Genomic DNA, 11,621 nt, shown 5'->3' on the forward strand with positions numbered 1-11,621 from the left:
AAACTTGAAACAGTTTTTTTAATGGATAGGAGACAGGATCTGTTTAAAGGATTGTATGTGACAGTACAATTATGCTACAATATTTGCTTAACCCCAAGGAATTCCATTCTCAGTTCTGCTTTTTATGAAATGTTATGTAAAAATGGTGCTCTCTTTCCAAATGTCTAAGTATTTGACAAAATAGTTGGGCAAAGTCTTATATTTTAAATCTCCTAGAGTTATTTTTAAAAATTAGCTTTTAACCCCTAGAGAGGTTTTTTTTAAAATTTTATTTTAAATCTCTGCTTCCCTAGTGGCTCAGATGGTAAAGAATCTGCCTGCAATGCAGGAGACCTGGGTTCCATCCCTAGGTCAGGAAGATCCCTGGAGAAGGGACTGGTTATCCACTCCAGTATTCATGCCTGGAGAATTCTGTGAATAGAGGTACCTGGCAGGCTACTGCCTATGGGGTTGCAATGAGTAGGACATGACTGAGCGACTAACTTTCATTCACTTTTTCATGAGCGTTTTACTTCCAGGGCTGATCTGCCCTGCCCAGTCCATAGGGAGATATGTGACATAAAGTAAGAATACCATAGTAATGTTTCAATTAGTAAGTGGATGATTTTTATCTCCTTTAAAATGATAATTTATATTATAATGCTTGGAAATATTTTTCAGCATTAACAAGTGTTAAATACAGACTTCATTATGTTATAAAGGTAGATATGATCAAAAATAGCATCCTAATTTTCCCACTGTTGAGTATATCTTGCTAGTCTATCTCCTTCTTTTAAAAAAAATGTACAAAATATAAAGTTGGAAGTATGCTAGGTTTTGACAAATGTGACTTCTTGAAAGCATTATATCTGAACGCAAAGCATCTTTTTTGGAAGGACAATTTCCTAATTTGTTTCCAGTAGTTTTTATGAAACAAGATATAGAAATTCAGTAACCTATCTATTCTACTTCTTTTTTTTTCCATTTATTTTTATTCATTGGAGGCTAATTACTTTACAATATTGTAGTGGTTTTTGCCGTACATTGACATGAATCAACCATGGATTTACACGTGTTCCCCATCCTGATCCCCTCTCCTGCCTCCCTTCCCATCCCATCCCTCTGGGTCTTCCCAGTGCACCAGCCCTGAGCACTTGTCTCATGCATCCAACCTGGGCTGGTGATCTGTTTCACCCTTGATAGTATACTTGTTTCAATGCTGTTCTCTCTGAACATCCCACCCTCGCCTTCTCCCACAGAGTCCAAAAGTCTGTTCTGTACTTCTGTGTCTCTTTTTCTGTTTTGCATATAGGGTTATCGTTACCATCTTTCTAAATTCCATATATATGTGTTAGTATGCTGTAATGTTCTTTATCTTTCTGGCTTACTTCACTCTGTATAAGGGGCTCCAGCTTCATCCATCTCATTAGGACTGGTTCAAATGAATTCTTTTTAATGGCTGAGTAATATTCCATGGTGTATATGTACCACAGCTTCCTTATCCATTCGTCTGCTGATGGGCATCTAGGTTGCTTCCATGTCCTGGCTATTATAAACAGTGCTGCGATGAACATTGGGGTACATGTGTCTCCATATTCTACTTCTTTCTAAAATAGAAGGCTAATACATGTGCTGTTGGAGGGGTGAGAGGCAGAGGGGAAGAGAAATGAAGAGGAAGTGAAGTTAGAGAGTAGAGACAGTTTCATCCTGTTGTTTGGACTTAGGAGTGGTGGTAGATTACAAAAATGGCACGGATTCTTCCCATTTCTATATATATATGCCCCTTTGCAATGTGACCTTGCAGTTCCTCCAACAGAAGGTGGCATCTACTTTATCCTGAAGCTGGGTTGTCCATATGACTTCATTTAGCCAGTTGGACACTGGTAGACATGACTAAGCAGGGGCTTGAAAAGTGCTTGAGCTTTGCTTCATGGAAGCTCTTCGACAGCCATGTGCTGAAGGATGAGAGGCCATGTTGAGGAGCCCCAGCCAGCAAACAGCCAGCATCTGGCCAAGAGCTTGACAAGCAATAGTCACGTAACTGAGACCAGCCACCAGCTCACCTGCCAGTTGGTGAAAGACAAAGGAGAGGCATTCCCAACTGAGAAAAGTGTTAATCAGAAATATGTACTACAATTGACCCTTGAACAGCATGGGGATTAGGAGCACCTGGGCCCTTGTGCAGTTGAAAATCTGGTTCTGCATCTATAGCTTTAACCAACCATGAATCGTGTTCTACTGTGGTACATATTTACTGAAAAAAAAATCTGCATTTAAGTGGACCCACACAGTTTAAGTTAAAGGGTCAATGGTGTTTCTAAACCTATATGAAATTTATAGCACAACCTCAAAATGCATAAAATGCAAGTTGACAGAACTAAAAAGAATAAGAAGAAAATCTACAATTGTGAAAAAATATTTTTAACACACTGATAGGAAAAATGACCAACAAAAAAAAAAAAAGAAAATTTGGATACAACTATTACAAACTTGGCTTAACTGGCATCTGTAGAACATTGCTCTCAGCATCTATAGAATATATCTTCCCAAATGACATAGAACACTTAGCAAAATTGACCATGAGCTTGGCCATAAAATAGATCTCAACACCTTTTAAGGGTTACAGTAATACAAAGCATGTTCTCTGACTATAGTGGAATTAATTCAGAAATCAGAAGTATAAAGTAGAAGATTCCATGGGTCAAAGAATAAATCATAGTAGAGGTGAAAAAATATTTTAACTGAATGATACTGAAAACATCACATTTTAAAACTTATCCAAAGAAGCTTAGATTATATTTCAAGGAAATTTTATGGTCTCCCTTGTTTATATTAGAAAAGAAGAAAAGCTAAAAATCCATGACCTGTGTGCTCACCTCAAGAAGTTAGGAAAGAAACAGCAAATTAAACCTAGAAAAGAGAAGAAAGGAAATAAAGACTGGAACAGTTAGTAATGAAACAGTTCAGAGAAAACCAGTAAAACCAGAAGTTGGTTCTTTGAAAAGACTAATAAAATTGATAAACCATTAGCAAAAATTATCACGAGCAAAAGAGAAAAGGCATAAATTACTAAAATGAGGAATAAAAAAAGAGATATGTTTTTAATGTCTTTCGAATGTGTAGATATCAGGAATCCAGCCACAGGGAATAAATAATGATGGACTCGGCCACCTGCCATTAGCAATTTGGATATGATTGATGAAGCAGCTGAAATTGATGAAATGGCTTTGTTTAGATATTCAACTATGTATAGCACATGACTGTGATCCTTGAGTGAAGAAAAATGAGGTGAGTCCCGTGGTCACCCCCACCTTCTGAGTGGAGGAGCTTTTCAGGCTCTAGCATAGAGTTCGTTCCACCCTGGAGACTGAGATTAAAGTTTGCAGTCAAAGGCAGCCGGAATCTGTGGGGCACAATGTATTAGGGAGAAGGGAATATTAACTCAAAATGGACTTACACATCAGATCTGAAACTATGAAGCTTCTGGAAGAAAATAGGAGAATATCTTCATGTCCTTAGTGTAGTCAAAGATTTCTTAAATAGAATACAAAATGGATAAAAGGAAACAATTGATAAATTTGATTTCATAAAATTTTCAAAGCTTTTACTTTTCAGTGACTGTTAAGAAAATGAAAATATAAGCCGTGGACTGTAAGATTATTTGCAATTCATATAACTGACAAAATCCTCATATCCCAAATATATAAGAACTATGTAACACAATAAGAGTAAAAAAAAAAACAATTAAAAATTAGGCAAAATTTTAGACAGTTTGCAAAGGAAGATATGTGATTGACCAATAAACTCAGGATGAAAGAAACAATTAGCCATTAAAGATATACAAATTAAAACCACAATGAGCTAACACTAAGGATTGGCATAATCAAGCCTTGGTGAGAATATGAAACTCATACATTGCTCTTGGGAATGTAAAATTGTATAATCACTTTGAAAAATAATTTGAAAATTCAGTATAAAGTTAAAACATTCACTTACTGTACAACCCAGCAAACCCACTTATAGATATTTACCCAAAGGGGTAAATGAATACATTTTCATACAAAACCTTGTATGTGAATGATCATAGCATATTTGTTATAATAGCATAATAACTAAAAACAGAGTAACTAAAGCAAGTTATATGTGGAATATCCATAGTATAACACTACAGAGAAAAAAAAACCTCAACAAACTACTGATACATGAAACAAAACGGATGGGCTCCAAAAACCTGCTGAAAGAACAAATCCAACATAAAATGGAATATCAGTCAGTTCAGTTCAGTCACTCAGTCGTGTCTGACTCTTTGTGACCCCATGGACTGCAGCACACCAGGCCTCCCTGTCTATCACCAACTCCTGGAGTTTACCCAAACTCATGTCCATTGAGTCAGTGATGCCATCCAACCACCTCATCCTCTGTCGTCCCCTTCTCCTCCTGCCCTCAATCTTTCCCAGCATCAGGGTCTTTTCAAATGAGTCAGCTCTTCGCATCAGGTGGCTCAAGTTTGGAGTTTCAGCTTCCACATCAGTCCTTCCAATGAACACACAAAACTGATCTCCTTTAGGATGGAGTGGTTGGATCTCCTTGCAGTCAAGGGACTCTCAAGAGTCTTCTCCAACACCACAGTTCAAAAGCATCAATTCTTCGGCGCTCAGCTTTCCTTATAGTCCAACTCCCACATCCATACATGACTACTAGAAAAACCATAGCCTTGTCTAGATGGACCTTTGTTGGCAAAGTAATGTTTCTGCTTTTTAATATGCTGTCTAGGTTGGTCATAACTTTCCTTCCAAGGAGTAAGTGTCTTTTAATTTCTGCATAATTGAAATTTCTAGAAAATTCTAATACAAAGTTAATCTATAATAACAGAAAGTAAAACAGTGGTTATTTGTGACCTGGAGGTGAGGATGAGGGTTGAGAGTGACTGATTGTAAAAGGAGATAAACTATTTTGGATAATAAACATTTTCTGTATCTTGATCATAGTGGCGGTTATATGAGTTTGTACATTTATCAAAATTCCCTGAAATGTAGTCTCAAGTGGTGTGCATTTCATCAAATGGAAATTGTCTCAATAAGGCTATAAAATGACATTAATAGGAAAATGTTAATAATTATGCCAATAATTATTTAATTATATAATTTGGCCAATAATTATGAAAAATAGATTTGAATGGATAAGTTTCTGTAGAACATACTGAAGATGACATAAAAAATCTGAAAGTATTTTAAGAAACACTCTTTTAATTGATTAAACAATGTGCTTTTATTTTTTCAATTTAATTTAAATTGGAGGATAATTGCTTTACAGCATTGTTGATTTCTGCCATACAATAATGTGAGTCCTTCTCACCTCCAAGTCATAAATAATCACTGTTCTGCTTTCTGTTATTATAGATTAATTTGTCTGTATTAGAATTTTCTGGAAATGCAAAAATGCAGTATATTCCATTTTATGTTGGGTTTGTTCTGACAGCATGTTTTTGGAGCTCATCCATGTTATTTCTTGTATCAGTAGGTTTTTTTTTTGTCATTGCTTGGTAGTGTTATATTATGGATATTCCACATTTAACTTGCTTTGGATTATTTCCAAAGTATACATATACCTCCTCCCTCTTAAGCCGCCCTCTCACGCTCCACCTCGCCCAGCTGGGTTAGCTCAGAGCACCAGGCTGAGCTCCCTGTGTTATGCAGAAGCTTACCACTAGCTATCTGATTTACCCACAGTAGTGTGTAAGTGTCAGTGCTACTCCCTCAATTCACCCCACTCTCTCCTTCCACAGCTATGTCCACAAGCCCTTTCTCTACATCTGTGTCTCTATTCCTGCCCTGCCCATTTCCCTAGATTTCATATATATACATTGATATGATATTTGTTTTTCTTTTTCTGACCTATTTCACTCTGTATAACAGGTTCTAGGTTCATCCACCTCACTAAAACTGACTCAGTTTCATTCATTTTTATGGCTGATTAATATCTATTTTATATAAGTACCACACCTTCTTTATCTATTCATCTGCCAGTGGACATCTAGGTTGCCTTCATGTCCTGGCTATTGTAAATAGTGCTGCAATGAACATTGGCTACATGCATCTTTTTGAATTGTGGTTTCCTCAGGATATATGCCCAGTAGTGGGATTTCTGGGTTATATGGTAGTTTTATGCCTAGTTTTTTTTAAGGAATCTCCGTAATATTCTCCAGAGATACTCTTAAGAAGGCCTTTTAAGAAATACTTTTAAGGAAATTTAATTTATAATTAAAAGCTTTTCAACAAAGAACCCACAGGCCCAGATGGGTAATTGTTCCAAATATTTATGGAAAAAAACCCCAAAACTTTTATAAAGATATTCCAGAGAATAGAATGAGAGAGAATACTCCCTATTATTTTATGTATTCTTCATTACTTTAATACCAGTATCTCCAAAAACATTATAGAAAAAGAGTAAGTAAAATAGACTGCTGGAACTGGGGGAGTACAGAAATAGTTTCATGTGTATGTGACACTTGTCACTTGTTTCATTATAAATGTCCCCTACTGTAGTGCTTAGTAAATCTAACATGATATATACAATTCTATGTGGACAAATGTTTAATAAATTTTATGTTTTAGAGCAGCTTTAAGTTTACAGAAAAATTGAGCAGATTGTATAGAGTGCTTGTAATACCCTATCATTCCTGCTCAGTTTCCCCTAGTGTTAGGGTCTTGCATTAGTATGACAATTTTTTACAATTGATAAACCATCATTGATACATTATCATCAACCAAAGTCCCTACTTTACATTAGAATTCTCTTTGTGCTGTGCAATTCTATGGTTTCAACAATGTGACAGATAACGTAATGTCCTGTATCTACCTTTACAATATCATACAGAATAGTTTCACTGCTCTGAAGTTCCCCTGTACTTCATCTGTCCATCTCTTCCATCCCACTCCAAAAATCCATGGCAACCACTGTTCTTTTTTTTTTTTGTCACTGTAGATTTGCCTTTTCCAGAATGTCATATAGTTGAAATGAGTGTGTAACCTTTAAGACCAGCTTCTTTTATTTAGCAATATTCATTTGAGGGTCTTCCTTGCCTTTTTATTGTTTGATAATTCATTTATTTTTAGTGCTGAATAAAATTCCACTGAGTGGATGTGCTTTGTTTTATCCATTTATCAATTGAGGGACATCTTGGTTGTTTCCAGCTTTAGTTTGGGGCAATTATGAATAAAGCTGCTATATAACATTTGTGTGAACATAAGTTTTCAACTCCTTAGGAACACATTGGTATTTGTATGATATGTCTATCTTTTGTGTGTATTAGTTGCTCAATCATGTCTGACTCTTCGTGACCCCATGAACTGTAGCCCACCAGGCTCCTCTGTCCATGGGATTCTCCAGGCAAGAATACTGGAGTGGGTAGCCATTCGCTTCTCCAGGGGATCTTCCTGACCCAGGGATCAAACCCAGGTCTCCTGTGTTGCAGGCAGATTCTTTACTATCTGAGCTACCAGGGAACCTCCAAGTCTATCTTTAGCTTTGTAAGCAAAACTACCAAAGTGTCTTCCAAAATGACTGTAACATTTTGCATTCCCTGCGGGAATGATTGAGAGTCCCTGTTTCTCCATATTCAGCATTTGGTGTTATTGTTTTGGATTTTGGCCATGTAACAGGTGTATAATAATATCTCATTGTTTGAATTTGCAACTCCCTAACAAATGAAGTGACTTAGCAGCGATGACATATGATATTGAACATCTTTTCATGTTTACTTGCCATCTATGTATCTTTGGTAAGGTGTCTGTTCATATTTTTTGTCCATCCTTTAATTGGGTTGTTAGGTTTTTTTGTTGTTGAATTTTTACATTCTGCATACAAGTCCTTGATCAAAAAAGTGCTTGGGAAATATTTTTTTCCCAGTTTGTGGCTTATATTTTTATTCTCTTAACAGTGTCACAGAGCAGAAAATTCATAGAGCAGAAAATTCTGATTTTAATAAAGTTCAAATATTTCCTTCACGAATTATGCTTTTGAGTTGTATCTAAAAGCTCATTGTCAAGTTCAAGGCCACCTAGATTTTCTCCTATGTCATCTTCTAGAAGTTTTATAGTTTTGTGTTTTACAGTTAGATGTATGATCAAATTTAGTTAAATTTTGTGAAAAGTGTAGTGTTTAGATGATAATTACTACTTTTTGCACCTGGGTGTCTAGTGGTTCTATCACCATTTATTGAAAAGACTATCTTTTCTCCATTGGGTTGCTTTTGCTCCTCTAATTTTCCTCTCTTGTAATATCTATGTCTTTGTGTGTGCATGCTAAGTCACTTTAGTCATGTCTGACTCTTTGCGACCCCATGGACTGTAGCCCAACACGCTCCTCTGTCCATGGGATTCTTCAGGTAAGAATACTGGAGTGGGTTGCCATTTCCTTCTCCAGGGGATCTTCCTGACCCAGGAATCAAACTTAAGTCTCCTGCAGCTCCCTCATTGTATATGAATTCTTTACCACTGAGCCACCCAGGAAGCCCAATGTCTGGTTTTGGTATTGGGGTAATGCTGGCCTAGTAGAATGAGTTAGGAAGTGTTCCCTCTGCTTCTTATTTCTGGAAGATATAGTGGTGAATCACTATCATTTCTTCCTTAAAAGTGTGGAAGAATTCACCAGTGAAGCCTTTTGGCTGGGGGCTTTCTGTTTTGAAAGGTTATCATTTGTTGATTCAGTTTTTAAAAATACGTATAAACCTGTTCTGGAGAGGGAAATGGCAACCCACTCCAGTATTCTTGGCAATTATGAACTGCCATTATTTTAAATATGGAATTTAAAAGTATGTTATCTAACCTCCAAATATGAGTTTCTTTCCCAGGTATCTATTACTGGTTTCTGTTTTAATTCATTTGTGGCTGAGAATATACTTTCTATGACTTCTAATCTTTTAAAATATGTACAGATGTATTTGATGGCCAAGAATATAGTCTATCTTGGTGACTATTCCACATGAGCTTAAGAAGAACGTTGTTTTGTTGTTGGATGAAGTGCTTATTTTACGGTGTTTTTGGTTTCTAGCATTTCCTTTTGTTTTTTCTTAGAGTTTCCATTTCATATTGTCCATATTCCCTATTAGAGCTCTTAGCATACTAATTGTAGTTATTTTAAATTCCTGGCTTGAGCGCTCGCTTCGGCAGCACATATACTAAATTCCTGGCTTGATAATTCTAAAATCATGTCATATCTGAATCTGGTTGTGGAGCTTGATTTGTCTCTTCAGATAAATACATACATAATGTATTGGGAAATAGAAACTGATAAATAGACCTTTAAGTGTGAGATATTGTTTATTTGGCTAGAAGGTGGGATGTGTTTACTGTGTTTAGCTGTAGGTATCAGAAGCTTCAAGTTATTCTAGTATCTTTGTTTTTGCACCTCTGTCATGTTTGGGTTTTCCTAGAAACTTCTTAAATTGTCAATGTCTTGCAGCTCTCTCAGTTGTAATCCTGTTATTATCCTGGAGCTTCGTCGATAGGTGGTAAGATGTTGGGAAGGGAACATGTTCTATTATCTTATGATTAGATAACCTTTTAATTTTTTTTTAATGGTGAAAGTGCCAGGGCTGTGACTTTCAGAATTTCTTAAGCTTTTTTCCCCTGTCTTCTTCTGTGACTGAAAGACTAGCAGAGGCTGCCATTGGCTAATTGTTTGTCCTTTTCCTGGGTCAGATAAAGTTTTTATAATGTAGTTTCCCTTGGGAGCTGGCCTTTTTTACAGAGAATAGAAAGAAGAATAGAATGCCATAGACATATCAGAAAAGGTGTAATTTTTCCCTGTGTATATTTCAAAATGATTACTTTTCCTCCTCTCCCTGTTGGAGGCAAAAGGCGAGTTTTCTCAGATCTTTACCATGACAACACGCTGGGTCTCTTGGAAGTAAAACTCATGAAAGTGTGGGTTCTCTCTGAAACTGGGCCCCCTGGCATTTTTAACTTTCAAAGTCAGTTAATACTGAGTCTCCAGCAACTCATAAATTATACTATAAGTATACCTATGGGTGCCGGCTCCAGACATAACTTCTGCTTCTATTGTTGTTCAATCACTAAGTTGTGTCTGACTCTGCAACCCCATGGACTGTAGCACGCCAGGCTTTCCTGTTGTTCACTGTCTCCTAGAGTTTGCCCAGGTCCATGTTCATTGAGTCAGTGATGCTACATGACCATCTCATCCTCTGTCGTCCCCTTCTCCTTTTGCTTTCACTGTTTGCCAGCATCAGGGCCTTTTCCAGTGAATCAGCCCTTCACCTCAGGCAGCCAAAGTAGTTGAGCTTCAGCTTCAGCATCAGTCCTTCCAATGAATATTCAGGGTTGATTTCCTTTAGGATTGACTGGTTTGACCTCCTTTCTGTCCAAGGGACTTTCAAGAGTCTTCTCTAGCACCACAGTTTGAAAGCATCAATTCTTTGGCGCTCAGCCTTCTTTGTGGTCCGAATCTCACATCTGTACATGACTACTGGAAAAACCGTGGCTCCTGGCAAGTGACTATTCTCTATGTTTGCCTAACTCCAGTTTTTGAGGTAGTGGTTTACTATGGGACCTCAATTTTCTGATGAATCTAAGAAGAGTTATTGATTTTTAGTTTGTTCAGAGTTTTTCTTCTGGTAAGGAAGGAGTGACTTCAAATCTCTTAACATGTTGGAGTTAAGATACATATTCCACAGGGATTTTAGACCTAAATATGAAAAACAAAATAACAGAACTACTGTAATAATCACATGCAAATATATCTTCATGACTTGAGATTGACAAATATTCTTAAACAGAAAAAGCACTAGATAGAAAGTAAAAGATGGATAAATTGGACTTCATTAAAATTAAAAACTTCTGTACATTAATACATCATTAAGTTAGTAGAAATACAACCACAAAGTAGGAAAAGATATTGCAGTATAAATAAGGATTAATATCCAGTATGTGTATAGAAGAAGGAAAGTATGCATATTGGAGAAGGAAATGGCAACCCACTCTAGTATTCTTGCCTGGAGAATCCCAGGGACGGAGGAGCCTGGTGGGCTGCTGTCTCTGGGGTCGCACAGAGTCGGACACGACTGACGTGACTTAGCGACTTAGCAGCAGTAGCAGCAGCAGCATGCTATGGAAGTCCTACATCGAAGACTCAAATTCAGAATGTGAGAACTCTTACAAATCAATAGGAAAAAGAACATTCAATTTACAAAAAATGGCCTAAAGTCTTGACCAGGCACATCCCAAGAGGATATCCAAACAGCCATTGAGTCTATGAAAACAACATTAATCATTTGAGAATCACAAATTAAAAACACAATAAGCGAACTCTGAATGCCCATTAAAATGGCAAATTTAGAAATAAAAACAACTAAAGCCTACAATGTTGACAGTGATGTTGAGCAATGGAAACTCTCATAGGCTTTTAATAGGAGCTTATTTGTACAACCACCTTGGGACATTGTTTGGCAACCTCTACTAAAGCTAACATATGCCCTCTTTGACCTGGTAAATCCACTCCTAACTACATACCCAACATAAATGCATCCAAATGTATTTTGGTGTGCACCAAAGACACAGGCAAGAATATTCATAGCAGGATTATTTGTAGTAGCTGACAACAGAAACACCTAGATTCCAATAAAA

Source organism: Dama dama, chromosome 13 (genome assembly GCF_033118175.1).
Source record: "Dama dama isolate Ldn47 chromosome 13, ASM3311817v1, whole genome shotgun sequence".
NCBI classification, from domain to species: domain Eukaryota; kingdom Metazoa; phylum Chordata; class Mammalia; order Artiodactyla; family Cervidae; genus Dama; species Dama dama.